This window comes from Scyliorhinus torazame, chromosome 13, assembly GCF_047496885.1.
Source record: "Scyliorhinus torazame isolate Kashiwa2021f chromosome 13, sScyTor2.1, whole genome shotgun sequence".
Lineage (NCBI taxonomy): Eukaryota > Metazoa > Chordata > Chondrichthyes > Carcharhiniformes > Scyliorhinidae > Scyliorhinus > Scyliorhinus torazame.
In genome coordinates, this window is record NC_092719.1 from 156,137,213 (window position 1) to 156,157,803 (window position 20,591).

A 20,591-nucleotide genomic window follows, 5' to 3' on the forward strand; every position below is an offset into this window, starting at 1 on the left:
AAACACGCTCGGGTAGGGGAGATACGGCATTGGTAGCCGTCCTACCCGGGGACTCCATCCAAATCTTACCCGTCGCGGCCCATACGCACCTCATTTGACATTCTTTCATTTCAAAAAGTTTTTACTTGTTTAGGCGACCTTTAGGTTGCTGCCATCTGCTATTTACATCCTGGAACATCTGGATGGTAAATCAGCACTGGTCCGTCATTGGAAGTGTGCCGTGTCCTAAAATTTGTTTTTGAAAAAAAAAGTGAGGGAGTCACACATAGTGACCAATTATAAGGGAATAATTGGCCCCAAAAGGACAGTCACACTAACACACCGGATATTAAACCAAGGTAGTTACAGATACTATGCTTGTTTTTACAGAACGCGAGAGGCTCAAGGACCGGAGAAAACAAAAGAACACAAGGAAAAGGAAAGAGGGCAGCCAGGACAGCCATGAGGACTTCTTTCATCGTGCTCAACATTTTTTTCATGAACACTTGGTTGCGCGGGAACGCGGACCTCATTACTTCAAACCTCCCTGCCGTTAATGTTTCACTGCCCCGCAGTACCCAGAGCCCAGTCACCAGCGAAACTGCATCTGCCTGGTGCGCCAGGTTCATAACCTGGTACTCCCTGTCCTATGTGATTGAAGCACGGTTAGCGTTGGCGATACTCTGCTGTGTAGTGCAGACTATGTGCCTCCGCAAATGGAGAAGGCGGGCGTACCGCGCTCGAACCCCGGTATATCGGATCAGATCTCCTATATTCGGTTATGACCAGACCCCCGACCCCCGTGACCTATAACAAAATAATAAAGAGCATGCACTTGCGTTATTACTGTAAATAAAAAGATGTACAAAACTTTTCATGAACAAAAAAAAAATGTCTGATCCTGAGCTTGACTGCCAAGCCAGGAAAGAGTATATTAAATGTTGTGATTGTTGTTGTATGTTTTAGGAAGATAGGATAATGCAATGTTTAGTGAGCATAGTGTATTTAGGTAAAATTAGAGGTTTCAAGTTCGTTGTTTTGTAAATGCATGCCCCTGCCTGACATAGTGCCCTTAGAATTGTTTAGGTAAAAAGATGTTTGTGCATAGCTAGGGTCAGAGCAGTGGCCATGTAGGAGGTGCCCCCCCCGGTCAGGGAATGGAAAGAACAACATTGATGTGATCCTTCACGCTTCGCGTTAGGATCACAAGGAGGGTATGTAGCCACCTAAAATGGCTGATTCCCGAGTAAAATGGTCAAACCCCGATCTAAAATGCGAACGAAAGAGGCTGATGGGAAAATCAGCCAACAGGACTCAAATGGACGGCTGCAGATAAAACAGTGTATTCGGCTCCGAGGAAGTCGGCCCAGACTGATACCTGCAACCATTAACAGCACAATAACCCAGCCATCTGCATACTAAGCAGCCATCCCCGGGAACAATTGCTATACATTAGCAACATAAAGCCGATCCAGACTTTTCAGCGCCAGCAGTGGCTGAGACAAAGAAAGGTGGACGACCACCCCCCGATCAAGGAATCGCCCCATTATTGGAGCATATCGAACCAAGTGATTGGGACCAAGTCTAATCACTTGGAACCAGGTTCAAGGTCCGCCCCGAGAGGCGGGAAGCCCCTAGGGACTATAAAAATGGGGGCCAAGTTCAGATCGACCCTTCTTCTCCAACTCGCAACCTTCGAGACCCTTCGACGAAGAAACGAGTAAGTGTTACTCCAGCGATCGCTACCAGATAGGTGCTCCAGACTATCGACTCATACCAGCCTTTTTGAATCCCGCAGGCCAGACCCAATTCGATACACCATTCGTTTCCCTGACCTGGTGGGCCATCCCAAAGTTAAGTATTGGCCTTTAGTGGTAGGTAATAGTCTAGGAGTAGGATTATTGTATAAGTATTTATTGCTGTATATAATAAATGATCGCTGATTTAACTTTAACTAAGCGGTGTGCTGCATTATTAATCATTACTTGAGCTTGAACCACGTGGCGGTATCAGAACGATACCTGGTGACTCGTGAGCAAAGGTGACAGAATTAGAGCTAATAAAACTAAGGCTAATAAGAGCAACATTTTGGCGACATCCTGACGGGACCCAATCTAGAAGTGGAAAACCACTCCAGGAGAACCCAAGAAATTTTGAAATACAATCCAATTGGAAACAAAAAAAACCACAAGTGTTCAAGCGGTTCTGATTAATAATTCGTAATTCGGAAGTGTGTGTATGCATGCGTAACTAACAGGGCTATAAGGTAAAACTGATAGATTCTGTTGTGTCAAAACTGTCGGAAGTCTGTATTTTTGGAAATTAGCGCAAGCAAAGGTGACAGAATTAGAGCTAATAAAACTAAGGCTAATAAGAGCAACAATTCAGAGTGCAACAAGAACCAGTACATGTTAAACATGTCAAGCTCAGGCATCCTTTTTCTTTTTTTTTTTTAAATATAAATTTAGAGTACCCAATTCTTTTTTCCAATTAAGGGGCAATTTAGTGTGGCCAATCCACCTAGCCTGCACATCTTTGGGTTGTGGGGGCAAAACTCACGCAAACACGGGGAGAATGTGCAAACTCCACACGGACAATGACCCAGAGCCGGGATCGAACCTGGGACCTCGGCGCCGTGAAGCAGCGATGCTAACCACTGCATCACCGTGCTGCCTTAGGCATCCTTTTTCAAAGCCACCACAATGTTATTTTATTTCAAACTGCATTGAAAAAGATTCAAGGGCTGGCCAAAAAAAGGCAAAATAAATTTAACAATCATCCTTTACATTTTTCAAATTAAATTCTATGCTGGTTAGAATTGTACCTTTTATTAATGAGATTACAAAATTATGACAAACGTAGCCACAGACCTACACATTTCATGTCCATATATTGATCATTATTGCTTCATCAGATGCATGAGGGACATTCTTCCAAGACATTTCAAATTCATTATCCCTCGAGTCTACTGGAGAATTTCAAACATAGCTTCCTCCATCCAGCATGAACCCTGTTTTTCCCAGCACCACCATGACTTTATTTTCTTGCTGACAGTAAAACAGGAAGCAACAGGAAACATAAATCAATGAGAACATGTGCTGGAGAATATAGGCTCCTGACATCTGCCAAAGGTCTGGCAACGTGGCAAAAAAACAAACTATTCCTAATTTTCAAAACTTGTTTCAACGTACAAAACAATCCCAACTTTCCCATGGCATATTCGATTGAACTGACCTAACCTTCACAAAGTTTGGCTTTTAGAGCAATTCTGCAGACATTTCTCAAAGACATGCAGACAAACACTTGCACACAAAACAGCTGTTAATGAATCTAGTATTTTCATTTTATGCATAAATGCGCACATCTGTCATAACAGTACATAATACACGGTGCAATTATTTTTGATTAGTTTTTGTATTTAAAGTAGCCGCAGCTTGAACCTGGAGAACCAATGAATGAACCAGCGAATGACCCAAAACCAGTGAGGTTATCACTTAGCCTATAAGTATGTTTAGATCTGAGGATTTTAAGACGTTGATTTCCATGGAATGGAAGAAATAAAATGACAGATTGAGAAGACATGAAGGTCATTACAACAGGTTCCCTCCATTACGTTAGTGACTGCATTTCAAAAGTAAATGGCTGTGAAGTGCTTTGGGACCAAAGTTGTAAAATGAGCAATATAAATGCAAGTTATATTTTTCTTTCCTTTATTAAAGAATAAAAGGAAAATGATAGAACATGAGAACTCTCAATTTAGATACAAAACAAAACATAATGAAAAACAGAATGAATTATTAAATGGAGAAATAGGGAGGCAATTCTGAGTAAATTCTGGTAGTGGGTGAGATTTTGGATAACATTATAGGAACAGCAGTAGGCCATTCAGCCCCAGACATCTCTACCTTCAATTATATCATGGCTGATCTGTATCCTAACTCATTTATCCACCGTGGCTCCTTATGGCAATGTGGATGTACCTACACCACATGGATCACAACGGTTCAAGATGGCCGCTCGCCACCGTCTTCTCAAGTGCAATTAAGGTTTGGCAATATATACTGACCTAGCCAGCAATGCCCACATCCCAAGAGTGAATTTTTAAAAATCCTTCAATACTCCTTGAAAGTGGAGTCACAGGTGGACAGGGTGGTGAAGGCGGCATTCGGCTTGCTTGGTTTCATTGGTCAGAACACTGAATACAGGAGTTGGGATATCTTGTTGAAGGTATTCAAGCCATTAGTAAGGCCACACTTGGAATAGTGTGTACAGTTCTTGTCACCCGACTATAGAAAGGATATTATTAAACTAGAAAGAATGCAGAAAAGGTTTACTAGGATGCACCCCAAGACTTGATGGTTTGAGTTACAAGGAGAGGCTGGATAGACTGGGACTTTTTTCCCTGGAGTGTAGGAGGCTTAGGGGTGATCTTATAGCGGTCTATAAAATAATGAGGGGCATAGATAAGGTAGATAGTCAACATCTTTTCCCAAAGGTAGGGGAGTCTAAAAATAGAGGGCATAGGTTTACGGTCAGAGGGGAGAGATACAAAAAGGGCCAAGAGGGGCCTATCTAGAAATTTTCATGAATGAAATAATACGAGGTAGAAACAAAAGGAAGCAATTAAAATCAATAAATAGAGAAACGTTAAAGCCTTAGTGCGTTAGCTCAACACAATACACTGGAGACTTCCAGTAACAACTAAAAGGGGTTGGTTTATTAACTAAAAGGGGTTTATTAACAATAGGCAAGGGAAATTATATACAGGCACAGAGAAATGCAGGATAGGTCTCAACTCTCCAGCTCTGGGGTGCACACTGTCCGAGCCCCTGCTCCAAGGGACTTGTGCTTTGTCTCGATTGGTCGGGGTTCATGTGCCCACGAGTGATTGGTCATGAGCTGGTCATGTGGACCGCAAAGTTCGCCCCTTAAAATAGCCGCGCTACCACATCTCTCCCCCCCCCCCCCCCCACTTAAGTCCATTGTTATATTTTACAAGTAAGATACATATAAGCACTATGTACAAGGTCAAGAGACACAAGAGTTCATCACAGAGTCAGTCTGTCCGGGAACCTTTGAGTCCTTGCGGACCACCTTAGCCCCCCAGCTCCGATGTAGTCTTGCAGACTGCAGAAGACGATGGTTCAGATGACTCCACGTCTTCTATGGGGCTGCTCGTCTCGCCAGCACCCCCTAGACTGCTGGCAGTGGTAACTCTGAAAATCCTTGCTCCCTCCGCTCTGGAAAGGCCACAGGAACACTGGCGGCACCAGTTGGACCCATCTGATTTGGAATGGATATTACTGTCCCCCGACTCCTCGCATGGTCGACATGGTTCCACACAGTCCTGCCACTGGCAGTGACAACATACCACACAGGTCCCGATTGGGACACAATCTGACTGGCTAACCAGAGTGAGCCCGAGTCAAAAGTCCGAACTAGAACCAAGTCCCCAACCTGAAATGACCTGTCAACCTTCTGCGGTGTATGTTGATTTTTTTGGGAAGCCTTATGCGCATCCACCCTCCACATCAAATTGGGAACTCTCAAGTCCAAACGGGTTGTAAGGCAATGGCCCACAAGCATTTCAGCTAGCGTAATTCCCATGGTAACATGGCGGATGGGTTTTTACGACAATAGGACGTTTGTCAGCCAATAGCGCAATGGATGATTTGATTACTTCCTCAAAGCATTTTCAAAAGTTTGTACAGCTCTTTCCGCCAACCTGTCGGAGGCAGGGTGGTGTGGGGCCATCCTGGTATACCAGATCCTGCTGGTTTGAATAAATTGTTGGAAATCGTCCCCAGTAAAAAGGGGTACCACTATCGGACACAATGGCTTCTGGTAGTCTATGTGTGGCATCCAAAGTCGCAGCCAAAGTCGTAGCTCCCATCTCTTGTATGGATAGCCATTTGGGATGAGCATCTACCAAGACAAGAAACATCCTGCATAAGAAAGGGCCGACATAGCTGATGCACTCTGGTCTATGGATGGCCTGGCCACTCTCAAGGATGGAGATTGGCTGAAGGAGGTAACGATTGTATTGTGTCTGGCAGAGAATGCATTGCCGTACTACTTCCTCAACAGCTTTATCGATTCCCAGCCACTAAATGTGTCTGCGAACCAGCATTTTACTCTTTGTTTGGCCTGGATGGGTGCTGTGTAATGCTCTGTAATAAGGGTTCCCTTGCTGGGGGTAGAATGACGTCTCGAAGACCCCAAAGTATTGATCCATCTTTGCAGGTTTGTTCATCCCTGTGGGTTAACCCGGGCCTCAACTGTTCAGTCTCTCGTAGTGCCAACCTATCATCCATGGACAATACTGGATCTTGCGGAGTCCAATTTTGCATATGTCCAGATGATATTAGCAAGTGTCCAAGAGGTTAAGCGCTAAGGTGGTCTCTTAGGGTACTGGTGGTGGCACCACATGCTTGGGGAAGGGGAGTCGACTCAATGCATTAGAGATTTCAGCGCCAGGCCTGTGTTGGAAGTTGTAGCTGTAGGCCACTAGCTAGCAGCAAGACCCAACGCTACACCCTGGTGGAGGCAATTGGGGTATTGGCTCATCCCAATAGCGGCTTATGGTCGGTTATTATGACGAATTGGCGACCGTAGCCATAATGGTGGAAATTTTTAACACGATAGATGACGGCCTCCTTGTCAATGAGCACAGTTTCACTCCACTTCTGAGAGGGTCCTCGATGGAAAGGCAATTGCCGTTCTGATCTGTCCTTCATCTTATAGGATAGAACATCCCCAAACCCATGTGGCGTCGCATGTAAGAACAATTGATTTCCCAGGTCAAAATGAACCAAGATGTTCAAAGATTGCAGATCTTGATTTACCATGGGGAGAGCTTCCTTTTCTTGCTCATTCCATTTCCAATGTTGGTATTTCCTTAGTAACTGGTTTAGTGGTGCCAACGTTGTGGCTAGGTTTGGAATGAACCTGCCATAATAGTTCACCATTCCCAGGAAAGATTTGAGTTCGGCTACATTCCTGGGTGCTGGGACCTCTTATCTGGCTTTGACTTTTTCTTCGAATTGGTGTAGACCTGTGGCATCCATTCGGAAACCCAAGTGTGTAACTTCTGTGGCTTGGAAGGTACATTTCTCACATTTAAGGTGGATACCCGCACCTCTGGACCTCTTTAATACCTCTTACAAAACTTGCCTTGTGCCCTTAGTGTGTGATTTCAGCGACTAAGACATCAAGATAGACCATAATTTTGGGAATACCCGCAAGGAGGTTTTCTATAGTATGCTGGAAAATAGAACTGGCCAGGAAATGCTGAAAGGTAGCCTCATGTACTGAAATAGGCCCTTATGTGTATTGATCGTGACAAACTTTTGGGGCTCCTCGTCTAGTTCCAATTGCAAGTAAGCGTGGCTGAGATCCAGCTTAGAGAAGATGAGAGCTCTTGCCTGCTTGAAAAGAGGTCCCCGATTCAGGAGATTGGGTACTTATCCACCTGGGCTGCCTGGTTGGCAGTGAGTTAATAGTCCCCACATATTCTTATTGATTGGTCTGGTTTCAGCACGGGGACTATGGGGGCTGCCAATTCGGAACATTGCATCCACCGGTGTAATGATTCCCAGTTCCTCTAATTGCCTGATCTCAGCTTTGATATTTTGATGCAGGGCGTATGAAACTAATCTGGCCCTTAAATACTTGGATGCTAAGTCTGGATCAACATAGATTTTGGCCTTCATGCCCTCAATCCGACCTAATCCACTGTGGAAAATGTCCTTGTATCTTCGCAGGGCATCGTGAAAAAGGCTGCGCGAGATTCTAAAGATTTCCAGCTAATCTACTTTAATTCACTGCAACCAGTCCCTTCCCATCAGGCTGGTCTGTGCCCCTCTACGACACTCAAAGGCAGCTGTACGCCTTGTTCTTTGCAAGTTACTGGAAATACTGGTGGTCCAAGAATCGTTAAGGTTTCCCCTGTATAGGCTGGCAGATTGGCTGTCATGCTACCCAAATTCAGGGTCTCAACCCCATCTCCAATGCAATCAAATATCTGCTCCTCCACAACCATACCGATGCTCCAGTATCAACTTCTATTTTCAAAGGTCTACCACACACTCGTAGAATTATTTTGATTTGGGTTCAATTCAGGGGATTGGGTACTTATCCACCTGGGCGGCCTGGTTGACAGTGATTAATGGTCCCCACATATTCTTATTTACTTTGACAACATTTAGATGGTTCATTTCATGCTCCTCCTCCGAGCTCTTCTCCCGTTAGTTCAGTGGTGTCATGGATTGCTGCTGCTTTTTTTTTTTTTGCATTGTCATGCTTTGCCTCACGCGGCAAAAAGGCTGGATATGGCCCCTTCGATTATAGTGAAAACACACAAACTTGCAACAATGGCAAGCTTCCTAGGGATGACCTCCCCCACATTGAAAACAATCCACCTCTGTCTTGAGCTGACGGCCCATTCTTTTTCCGGTTCTCTGACAGCAATCCAACCCCGAGGGCTGAGTCTGGTTCTCTACTGTGCCTGTTGATCTCGCCTCACAGCCATACTGCCCCATAACTGATTCACTTCCCCTTCCGGCATGCTTTGGAACTCAGTTGCGACCTTTTTCGGCGCGCTGTGTCGCCTGAACTACCTTAATCGTTTTGTTGAATATGATTTTAGTTTCAGCCAGAAGTTTCTTTTGAATGCTGCTGATCCCGCAAACTAGTTGGTCACGCAGCATCACATTGAGTGCTGCACCGAACTGACAATGCTCGGCCATTTGGCGTAGCCTGGCTACGAAGGTGACGATGCACACTTCTGAGTCCCTAACAACAGAGTTATATTTGTACCGCTGCAGGATGATCGAGGGCCTGGGTTTAAAATGCTCCTTGACCAATGTAACTCCAAAGGTTTTTTGTTTTATAAATATTTTTATTCGCCTCCTTTTTCACAATTTCTCCCAAATTTACACCCACCAACAAAGCAATAAGCAGCAACGAATACAATGTCAATACCCAGATCAACAACAGCAATCCCATCCTCCGACCAAACCCCCAAACAGCAGCCCGCATGTTAACAAGGAATCAGAAATCACCCATAGTCACCATTAACACATACAGTCCCCCTCCCCCCAACCCCCCCCCCCCCCCCCCCTCGCCAATGTTTGATGTTATCCATTTCTTGAAAGTGCATAATGAATAATGCCCAGGAATGGTAGAACTCTCCATCCTTCCCCTCAGTTCAAACTTAACCTTCTCAAGAGTCAAGAATTCCAGCAGGTCCCCCCGCCACGCCAGGGCACAGGGTGGAGAGGTTGCTCTCCAACCCATCAGGATCCGGCTTCAGCAATCAACGAGGCGAAGGCTACAACATCTGCCTCCACAACCATTTCCAACCCCGGCTGGTCCGACACCCCGTATATGGCCTTCCGAGGGCCCGGGTCCAGTTTCACATGCACCACTTTAGAGATTACCCTAAAAACCTCCTTCCAGTAATCCTCCAGCTTTGGACAGGACCAAAACATATGAACGTGATTCGCGGACAACCACGCCCCCGCAATATTCACATGCATCTTCTACCCCCTCAAAGAGCCGGCTCAGCCTCGCCCTTGTGAGGTGTGCTCTATGTACTACTTTCAGCTGTATCAGCCCCAACCCGACCTCACGCACGAGGTGGAGGCGTTCACTCTCCGGAGCACCTCACACCAAAACCCCTCCTCCAAACCCTCTCTCAACTCTTCCTCCCACTTTGCTTTGATTCCTTCCAGTGATGCTTTCTCCTCTTCCAAAATAGCCCCGTAAACCGCCAACACTATCCCGTTCTCCAGTCGCCCCATCGTCAGCACCTCCTCCTGCAATGTGGAAGTCGGCTCCACCAGAAAGCTCTGTATCTCCTTTCTGGAAAAATCGTGAACCTGCATGTATCTAAACATTTCCCCCTGCTCCAGCCCATACTTCGCTCCTTCAAACCGACCCCCAAGAAACAAATCTTTTAGTGTCTTAATCCCCTTCTCCTCCCAGCTCCAAAAATTTCCGTCCCACTTCCCTGGCTCAAATCTGCGGTTCCCCCGAATCGACATTTTCCTTGACCCTGCCCCCAACCCGAAGTGTTGGTGAAACTGCCTCCAAATTCTCAATGAAGCCATTATTACCAGACACCCTGAGTATTTCCCCGGGGCCATCGGGAGCGGCGCTGTTGCTAGCACCTTCAATGGTCGAAGGTTTTTGAGTCGGGAGCCTCCTGGGATCCATGATTTCTTTATCAGGTTGAAAGTTTGAGGCCCGCAAAAAAAATCAAAAGTATCATCTTCTGCTCATCTACCCCTGCTATATCATTCACTGCGAAGAAATAGCGGAGCCGTTCAATGTACTGGCTCCAGTCTTCATCTCCTGGGTCGAATGGTTCTAACTTTCCGATCATTGGCATTTTACTCACTGCCGAAGATTCCTGATTCCCACCTGCCTTTGGAGGTTTCCTCATTCCCCCATCAAATCCTTAACTAACGACTGAACTGTTGATCTCTGCTCCCAGACCCCCACGCGTTCTCTCTATCGGTTGGGGTTTGCATGCTCCTGCATAATTGGGCCTGAGCCAGTCACGTGGACCCCAAAGCCCATCCCCTTAAAGGGGCTGTGCTACCACACTTAGATTCCAGGTGGAAACAATAAATTATTGATACATTCTATCGCAAAAATAGCTCTTAAAAAAATGGGCCGCAATCTGATGGCCCTGCTGACCGCAAATCCTGTAATGGCCAGTAAATCTTGCGAGAGGCCAGAGTGAGATCTTTCCCGAGCCCCCGCCGGTGATCTAATCAGGATAATGCCCAGGAAGGGCTTAAGCCTGATTTGAATGAATTAGCATCACATTATCGGGCTTGAAGCTGTAACTTCCACCATCATTCTAACTTTCCACCCAGTCACTCTGGCATGAATCACTACTGGTTTTCAAAAACAAAATCCAGTCGAGCTGGCCACATCGGGGGTGCAAACAAGTAAGTATAGCCCCCAAGTGGTCAGTAACAAACCTGGATAGTGCCCCCTGGCACTCTGGCAGTATCCCTTGGCAGTGCCCCCCGGCGCATGCGAATCCCGCTTCCCCGTGTTGTTCAATACAGCGAGAAAAGCAAGCTATGCAGCCTGCGAGCTTCACACTGGTTTTCCCGCCTGAGTCAACACTGAGTTTTGGGGAATATTCCGGTCACTAACTTTATCACAGTATTGGGCTTGCTCAAATACTTATTATTTGAAAACACTGAGCGCGCACTAATTGCCATCTTATTTCCTTACCATAAAGTCTAACTGATCCATGTGGTGGAATTTTGAAGTATGTGGAAGTCACTGTGTGACAAATATATTTCACCAGTGACACTTCAGAGCCGTACTGCATACTTCAAACACTTTGCTACAAATTTAGATCACAAACTCTCCAGATTTAGACAACCATTCAAACATGCAAAGCCGGTACGGGACAGCTGTCAGGTTCCACTGCAAAGTTTTTAATCCTGAATTAAGGTCCCAAGATCACCTTACATTTGGCAACATTTAGTCAAGGGCTTTATTAATTTAAAATAGCTGTAGCGCTGGAACTGTCTCAGAGCAGCAATATGAATTTAATTACAGAGACACCTTTGATCAGATTACATTTTAGTGGGTATTGTCAAAAATCAGATCACATATGGTATAAATATCAGTGACAGATTTATTCAATGCCGGATTGTCACTGACCTAGACCTCTTGCCAACAGATTATCCACTGTCTATTTCAGAACCAAAGGTTTTCTGCTTCTAACTAATCTTAAATCAAATGCAGTCGGAACAAGAGGGGGGGAAAAACATGCCTGTTGTAAAGCTGTGTGTGTGTTAGTGCAACATTTGGCCCTTTGAACACGAGGTGAGGTAAGGTAACTTTTTTAAAAATGTAAGTCACAAACCTGAACTCCAGAACATCTCCCATACTTCATAAGATAAAAGGCAGACTGAGAAAGCACAAAAATCAATGAAACTGGGAATCAAACCTGCATTGATCTAAACGGTCATGAAATTAGATTGTTGGCAAGGGTGGGTCTCATTATTCCATGCAGCAGCCAGAACTTGAAGGGCTAGTTTTTGTGCCTGACAGCCGGCCTTCCAGCCAACTTGCCCAGCTGCAGCAAAGGAATAAGGGAATTAATTATAATGGGGACATCTGGTGAAATCCAGTTGAACCTCTGAATCATCGGCCTCGACATGTTTCCTGTCCACTGCCCCACAACCGCCTCACCGCTTCCCAAAAACCAGGTCCAAATCAAAAAGACTTGGTTAGACCACGTCTAGATTGATTGATTGATATTTATTGTCACGTACCAAAGTACAGTGAAAAGTATTTTTCTGCGGCCAAGGGAACATACACAGTACGTACATAGTAGACAAAAGAGTGCTGTCAACAGTAGGTCTTCATGTCATGAAAAGGATATGAAGGCACTGGTGGAGATGAAAAGGATTACAGAGCTCAGTGGTTTTAACTAACAGAAAGTATTGAACAAGCGGGAACTTCCAAATATAAAAATAGCATTGAGGCCTTTAAGATTATGAACTGATTCGATAGGGTACACTTAGAGAAATATTTCTTCCACCATGGACCAGTTGGGACAAATCGCTTATGTGCTGTATCGTCTAAATAACAATATAAAACACACTTGCACAAATAAACTCATGCTCTCCCCAAACAGAAATAATTTTATGCACTTCACTTATATGCTGGAGATATATATTTTTTTAAATCACTCCTTTTCCTCCAGGCGCAATGGTGACTGTACTATCTTTTTATTAGGAATTGGTAGCTCAGAAATAATTTGTTCAGGTTTGACAGTACTAGGTAATTGGTTGAGGTTCTTAGCATTGTTGCCTTTAATGCCCTGATGGAAATTCTGGAGTTAATCCAGCAAAGGTCATTTAGATTGCATACAAAGAATATGGTAGGTGCTAGAGGATTGATATGATAAATGAGTTAGCTGATGTTAAGCAGTACACAGTAGAAGTAAAATATACAACAGTGGAAAAATAGGTGTCATGGAGTGAAAAAGATTCAGAGTAGAGGCTAAAAAGCATATTCGGAGACCCACCAGCATCTCAGCTCATTTATGTTCTGACACATCTTCTGTAGCAATGCCAAGAAGCTAACATACGTTTACTGGAATCTGGGGCTCACCAGCAACATTGAAGCAGTGCTGAAAAATATGTTGCAACAAAATCAGCAGCAGACCAGCAGCACCACAGACAGTCGCCAACAAAAGAGAGTAATATAGTTGGGAGGCTAAGAAACTCCCATTATTGAAAAGGAATTAGCTGGAAGCAGCAGCAATGGGCTTGGTTACACCGAAAAGGCACACTGATTTCTCCCTGTGATTCCCTCCACCATGCCTCACAGTGTGCAAAGTTACAACCAAGTAAATTGTGCAGCTTATGACAACAGCAACAAAACAGAAGCTCACAGCCAGGTTCTCAAGCTCATCAGTATTGGTTACGATTCTGATGAAGCAGCCAACTAATGAGAGCGAGGAAATTAAGAGGAAGGGTAACTGCATAATTATACCTAGCAGGAAATCACTGTCCTCTGAAGGAGATGGGAAGAAAAACAGGAAGAGAATGAAATGAGTTCAATGTGCGTGCGTACATGTGTATATGTTTGGTTTTTGTTTCCTCATGTATTGAGCGTCAAAGTTGGAGTGAGGCTTCCAGAAGAGTCACCAACTTGAGAGTCCAAGTCTCACAAAAGCTAAGCATTGTATTATCAGACATGTGCAATCAAACAGTCTAGATTAGGATTTATTTTTGATGAGTATTTAAGCTGTTGGTAAAGAATAGCTGGGCAAAATACTTTTGCATTGATGTACTCACCCGTCCCACATAAATGTGTTTTTTTCAAATGTTGTTCCAGCTGTGGAAGTAATAATTCATCTTTTCAAATTCGCAAAGTAATATTTCCTTTATACACAACAATTTGTACTTATATTGCACTTTTAACGGAGCAAAACGTCTCGTAAGAAACATTTTTTAAAAACGTACACTGAGCCACATAAGACGATATTTGTTCAGATGGCCAATGCTTGGTCAAAGAGATGGGTTTTATGGGGAGCATTACAAAGGAGGAGAGTGAGATACAGTGGTTTAAGAAGGGAATTGCAGAGCTTAGGGCCAAGGCAGCTGACGGTACGGCTGCCAATAGTGGAGGGATTAAAATCAGCACATGGCAAGTCCTTTCTTTTCTGACCTTCATTTAAGGTCCACCATTATTTGAAAACTTCAGCTTTTGCTCCAAATGTAAATGCAGCACAGTGGTACTGATTTGAAGATCTGAAAGCGGTTGTGAAATTCTCTCAATCCGGTAAGAGAATTTGTTGTGCATATTGTTTGAGCTTTGGCTGCTATTTCTCACAAACACACAATTTGAAATCAATGCATGATCCCCTCTCTCTCTCTCTCATCTTCCTCGAAAATACCTGCAATGTGCAAGAGTGCTGTTCTGGAGGAACCCTTGCAACACATTTTAATTTCATTTCTCTGCCCTAGTGCGCTACAGGTGTGAAAGTTGGTATAGTAGAACAATTACTAAAATGGGAGCACAATGATGACATCTGACCCTAGCCTCAAACAGCTTTAGATACACCTCAGCTTAACTGCAGTAGAATTCATTGTTTAAATATTTAGTCCCTCTTTTTCTATTTAGTTATAAAAATTCTGCATAATGACCATAGCTTGTGAAGTACAGCACTGAAACTGGGGACTTCACAACTACCAAAGCCAAAGGGGCATCAGCCACCATAAGGAATCTTCTCAAAGAAAAATGCCAGAAATCAGATTTTCTCAGCACAAAAATGGCACCACCTACAGCAGCGGGCGAGTTGAAAACAGATTACTTTCCCATTGGTTGCAGTTTGAAATAGTGGAGTGTGTAGTGATGCCAAGTCAGTATCCTGTTATGTCAGCAAGACCCCATCTGTTCAATAGCTGTCTTCCTCAGATTCTTCATTTACGGTTTTGCTGTGTTCCAAAGTCTGTTAATCCAGTACAAGCATCGCTTGCAAAGAATGCAGAGGGCCAGACTGGAAAAAGCGGAATTGTCTGTAATGAAGGCAACATTGACAGTTTGATGTGCATACCTGTTAAAAACCAATAGCTTAGGGCAGCACGGCGGCGCAGTGGTTAGCACTGCTGTCTCACGCACTGAGGACCCAGGTTCGATCTCGGCACAGGTCACTGTCCGTGTGAAGTTTGCACATTCACCCTTTGTCTTTGTGGGTCTCATCTCCCACAACCCAAAAAGATGTTCAGGGTAGGTGGATAGGCCACGCTAAAGTGCCCGTTAATTGGAAAAAAAGGAATTGGGTCGTCCAAATTTATAAAAGAAAAGAAAATCAACAGATTATTTTTTACGTTTTTGAGATCAAGAGCTTGTTTTAGGTAGGGGTGGGACAGCTGGACAGAGGGCCTGAGAGTTATAAAGGAGCCAGTTGCTGAGGAAAGATTGCACCAAATGGAAAAAGAGCTGTAAATTTCAAGAACACAGCTGAAGCACTACACAAGCAGAAATAAAAAAGGAAACATAAAGAAAAAAAAATCAAGGTGGTGATTTTCTTTCAGCCCATTTTCCGCACCTAATATAGGGGCGCAAGTCAGAAGCCAGGGGCCTGTGGCCCAAGGCTTACCCAAAAGTATGCTGCTCCCACATGTTCCAATTTTGGTTGTGTTCTAATTTCCAGGAAGAAGGGTTTAGACACGGATTCAGCCCCTTATTTGCAGCTGCAAAGGCCCTAATGCCCGTTTCAGGTGCGCACCCTGGATACTCATGTAGGAGCGCTTACCATGATGGCAGGAGATGCACTTTCAATTGAGGGATTTATGCATATGTGTAGCACATCACATTGGATAATTAGACACCCATTTTCATGACGGCCCCACCTTCTCAACCTTGCCCCTCGCCTGAAGTGTGGTGATCATCAGGTTAAATCACCACCAGTCAACTCTCCCGCTCAAAGGGGAAAGCAGCCTATGGTCATCTGGGACTATGGAGACTTTTCTTTCCTTTACAGGCCTGCGGAATGCCTGTGGCATCAGCTAACTCCTATGCCATGTATTTTGTTCCATCTGCAGTAAAATTAGGAAAGAGCAAATGACTTTTTTTTTAAACTTCCTTTGGAAATCTTGTGTTTCTCAATATGAATAATGATTTTGACTTGTCTAATGTGGATGGTGTGCTTGCATAAACTCTGATTCACCCTATTCTTGCAATAAATTTACCTCCCACCATGCAAGTATTCTAAATCCACCTGCAAACAATCTTCTACAGAATAACTAACCCGCTTAAATAATTTACAAGCAACTCGGTTGTTTTTTTTGTATTTTTCCTATTTTTTTAATACTTGCATAAGACCAGAAAAAAAACTCATCACTGAGTTTTTTTATGCCGATGATTCACCATATCATTGTTACAAATATAACAACTTCAGAAAATGTCGTAGTCGGCAAAAGGTTACTTGGCCAGTCAGTTATACTTCCAATGACAGGGTCCAACTTCTGGTAACAGATTATCAGGGCTCCTGGTCCATTGCTGCCATGCTAGTCTGGTTCACAAAGACACCAGACTACCAGAAGGATGTGGAGGCTTTGGAGAGGGTGCAGAGGAGGTTTACCAGGATGTTGCCTGGTCTGGAGGATGTTAGCTATGTGGAGAAGCTAAATAGACTCAGATGGTTTTCATTAGAAAGATGAAGGTTGAGGGGTGACCTGATAGAGATCTACAAGATTATGAGGGGCATGGACAGAGTGGATGGGCAGGCACTCTTTCCCAGGGTGGAGGGGCCAGTCACCAGGGGGCATTGGTTTACAGGAGATGTGCGAGGCAAGTTTTTTTTTTTTTTTTTTTACACAGAGGGTGGTGAGTGCCTGGATTGCGTTACCAGGGGAGGTTGTGGAAGCAGATACATTAACGGTGTTCAAAAGGCATCTTGACCAGACACATGGATAGGATGGGTATAGAGGGATACGGCACAAGGAAGTACTGAGGGTTTTGGCAAAGGTTGGTATCATGACCGGTACAGGCTTGGCGGGCCGAAGGGCCTGTTCCTGTGCTGTATTGTTCTTTGTTTGTTTTGACACAGTTGACTTTGTTTCTATTTGGGTAGTTGGATTTCCTGTGACAGTTTTCATTCATATTTTGTTGGCATAACCCACGAGTGAATCTCGGATTTGTGCACCAGTTTGCTTGTCGATTGTTTGTAGAGTTCCACAGCACATGTCCCACCAAAGATTAAGGCGTAGAAATCCCTGTTGTATGATACTAATTGTTGCACCTTGGCAACAAATTGGATTTTTCTCCTCTATTACCATACTTATATCATTGCAAACATTTCTTAGCCTTTGAATGAAGAGCGTTTTCCCAATAGCTACTGTAACTTTACTTCGCAGTGTTCAAATATGTCTGAGTACTTGCTTGCTTGGCACATTATTAAGTAACAGCAGCACGGTAGCATTGTGGATAGCACAATTGCTTCACAGCTCTAGGGTCCCAGGTTCGATTCCGGCTTGGGTCACTGTCTGTGCGGAGTCTGCACATCCTCCCAGTGTGTGCGTGGGTTTCCTCCGGGTGCTCCGGTTTCCTCCCACAGTCCAAAGATGTGCAGGTTAGGTGGATTGGCCATGATAAATTGCCCTTAGTGTTGGGTGGGGTTACTGGGTTATGGGAATAGGGTGGAGGTGTGGGATAGGGTGGAGGTGTGAGCTCGGGTATGGTGCTCTTTCCAAGAGCTGGTGCAGACTCGATGGGCCAAATGGCCTCCTTCTGCACTGTAATTTCTATGATTCTATGTTTCCTTCACCCCACCATTACTGGCAGAACCAATGTATTTGACCACGTTTTCCAGCACCTCTCAAACCCCGTCTCCTTCACAACATTTTTCTTCCACTGTCCCTTCACTGTCAATCTTCGTTTTGTTTTTAATGCCCATTTCTTCCTTTGTGCCTTTTGTGCTGAACTCAGAAACAGGAAGCAAATTAAAATCTAACTGCTGTATATTCATTTGACGTGTGACCTGCCAGCTGAAAATACCTCCTCCAAAACCTGACATTTTCCGGGTTTAATGGGCTAACAAAATAGTTGATGTTATTGTGTCCTGGTGTGTGCATGATAATATTACAAAGTAAGTGCACGCAGCAGCTGGTAAAATTTGTCACAAAAGATTTATTGCATTATCGCCGGAGGGACAGTCAATCCTATCGAGCTTTTTCCTTCAATGTCTACATTTTCCTGCCTTGCCAAAGAGTGCCTGCTGTGCACTTCCTGTACTTGGCTCTTCTGAAACTAAAGCATCTGCACTGTGGTCTATGATCTGCAGCTGGGTCTCGATTCATCATCAGGAGCAGGGTCCCGCTTTTGGATCTGGAGTTTGATGGAATCCAACATCACTAGTGGTGAAGCAACAAACACTTCACTGTAACACTGAAGGTGATGTGTAAATGTTGCTTTGGTAACTTAAGATGATCTCTGTATTTCCAACTCTTTCTAGCTTTTCAATAAAGCCTGTTTGACCATTCAGCTCATGAATTCCCTTCCTTTTCTCCTCTCTACTCGACTGCACCCCCACACATACACACACATTCCCCACCCATACACACATCTTTTGTTGTCCAGTTCCACTGAAGGACTCACTTTTCAATGAGTGACCAGTTCTGACAGGAGCTCCGTCCAAACCACTGGCCAGTTTCTTTTCTTCTAATTGATGGCGACAGAGCTGCTGGTTATTTCCAGCATTTTCTGTTTTTATTTCAAAATTTCTCATTTACTTCCAGCTCAACCAATTATATTCTAAATTTGAATACCTTTTCTACGATAAACAGAAATGTTCCAGTATTCAGATCAAATATAGTTTACAGGCACAATATTTACTGTTGAACTGTACATTCAGTGTAATTTGTTTTTTATTTGCATAACCGTCCAAAAATCAAACATGCTCATTTAAACTCCGCTATTTTGCACCTTGCACTGCTATCTAATGGTGCATTTTATTATTTTTTTTAAATTACAGGGACGTAAACACACCTGTGAGTGAATTTCAAATTTCCCAACAATTGCAGTAATTGCATTAAAACAGACTTCATCTCAGAAATAAGATATCTTGACTTTGTTACAGGCTAATCATTTTGTGTCATAATTGGTGGCATAATTGGTTTTCAATTGCTTTCTTCTTCTGAAAGGCATTTATTTCCCCACTCTCTGAATAAACATTTCAAGCTGAAGTAATAATTCACTGGAAAAGTTATTTGTATAAAATGTCAGTGTAGGATCTGCAATTTGTACTCTGATGATACAGTTAATTGCATCTGTCACACATTCAAATGGTAAGATGAGAGTGAGCAGAAAAATGAAATTGAAATTCCAGCACTCTATTACCAATATATTAGATAATAAGATTTATGACATAGGGTTTCTTCTCCCTTGTGTGTTTAGACGTGTGGATGTCAATGGGCGAGTTATTATTTCAGATTATTGTGCACTTGATGCTTTTTTGTAATGATAGTCTGACAGGATAGCAACAATTGGGACAATCATCCTGCTTTCATGTTGTCCACGGTTAACGGGAAGAAAGGAACAACTAAGTTTTGCTCCTCTCTTTGGTCTGTGTCAATATCTATGTGTATTGACCAACAGCATACATTCTCCATTCCAAGTTAGCAAAGTGGTTGTTCTATGCTTTTTAATCAAACGTCACAGATTTCACTTTGATAATAATGCATCTGGCTTCAGAGGAAATGCAGGGCAGCATTAGAGGAGGAGGAGGAGGAGGCTGTGTAACAATTGACCAACTTCAATATCCGGGCAGAATGTGGGTTGAAGAGACTGGGCTTGTGTCCGATAAAGTTTAGAAGAACGAGAGGCAACCTGATTTCAGCATATGAGATCCTGGGGGGTTTTCACATTGTGAATGTGGTGAGGATGTTTCCTCTTATGGGAGAATCTAGAACTGGTGGAAGAATCTAAAACTACGGGTCACTGTTTAAAGGTGGGGGGGGGGGGGGGGGGGGGGGGGGAGGTCACCCTTTAAAATGGAGGTGGGGGTGGGGTGAAGATTTTTCTCTGTGTCATGAGTCTTTGAAACTCCCTTCCTGAAAAGGCAGTGGAAGCAGAGTCTTTGAATATCCTTAAGGAAGGGTGGATTGATTCTTGATAAGCAAGGGGGTGATTAGTGCAGCAATATACAAATAAATATAAACATATAGAAATTTTCCTAACATATCCACCCAGACCTACAGAATTCCTATTAATACATGCTGCTTCCTGCATGATCACATTATCCATGAAAGAATTGTCTTTTTATTCCACTTGTTGGAAGTTGTGACTCAAGCTCAACATGAGTAATAATAATCAACGGAGACAATGGAAAGGACTTTGGTGAAAGTGATGTCCAGTGCAGGCATTAGCTGAATCGCTTTTTAATCCAAATCCTCTCTCATTCCCAATCCATGTAGCGTCTTTGAGATTCTTGGTCTAAATAGAAAGCAGTTATCGTTTTAATTTATGCTCGCACAAAGCAATCTTTAGCAAGCCTTAAGCAAACCTCAGATTTGGGCGATGAACATTTGTCAAAATATTTCAACTCCAAAACTGCTGTT

General features: G+C 43.8%; 1 protein-coding gene and 1 long non-coding RNA gene across 4 annotated transcripts in view; both read right to left on the reverse strand.

Annotated features, from left to right (window-relative positions):
- The window catches only part of slc25a26 (solute carrier family 25 member 26), a 361,771-nt gene that overhangs the window by 149,752 nt on the left and 191,428 nt on the right, over positions 1-20,591 (reverse strand). The gene's annotated exons all lie outside the window — the stretch shown is intronic.
- LOC140388329 (uncharacterized) overlaps positions 20,006-20,591 on the reverse strand; it is a 59,748-nt gene continuing 59,162 nt past the window's right edge. For both annotated transcript variants that reach the window (XR_011934147.1, XR_011934146.1), the window contains one exon: positions 20,006-20,466. This is a non-coding gene — a long non-coding RNA (uncharacterized lncRNA). The remainder of the gene's footprint in view (positions 20,467-20,591) is intronic.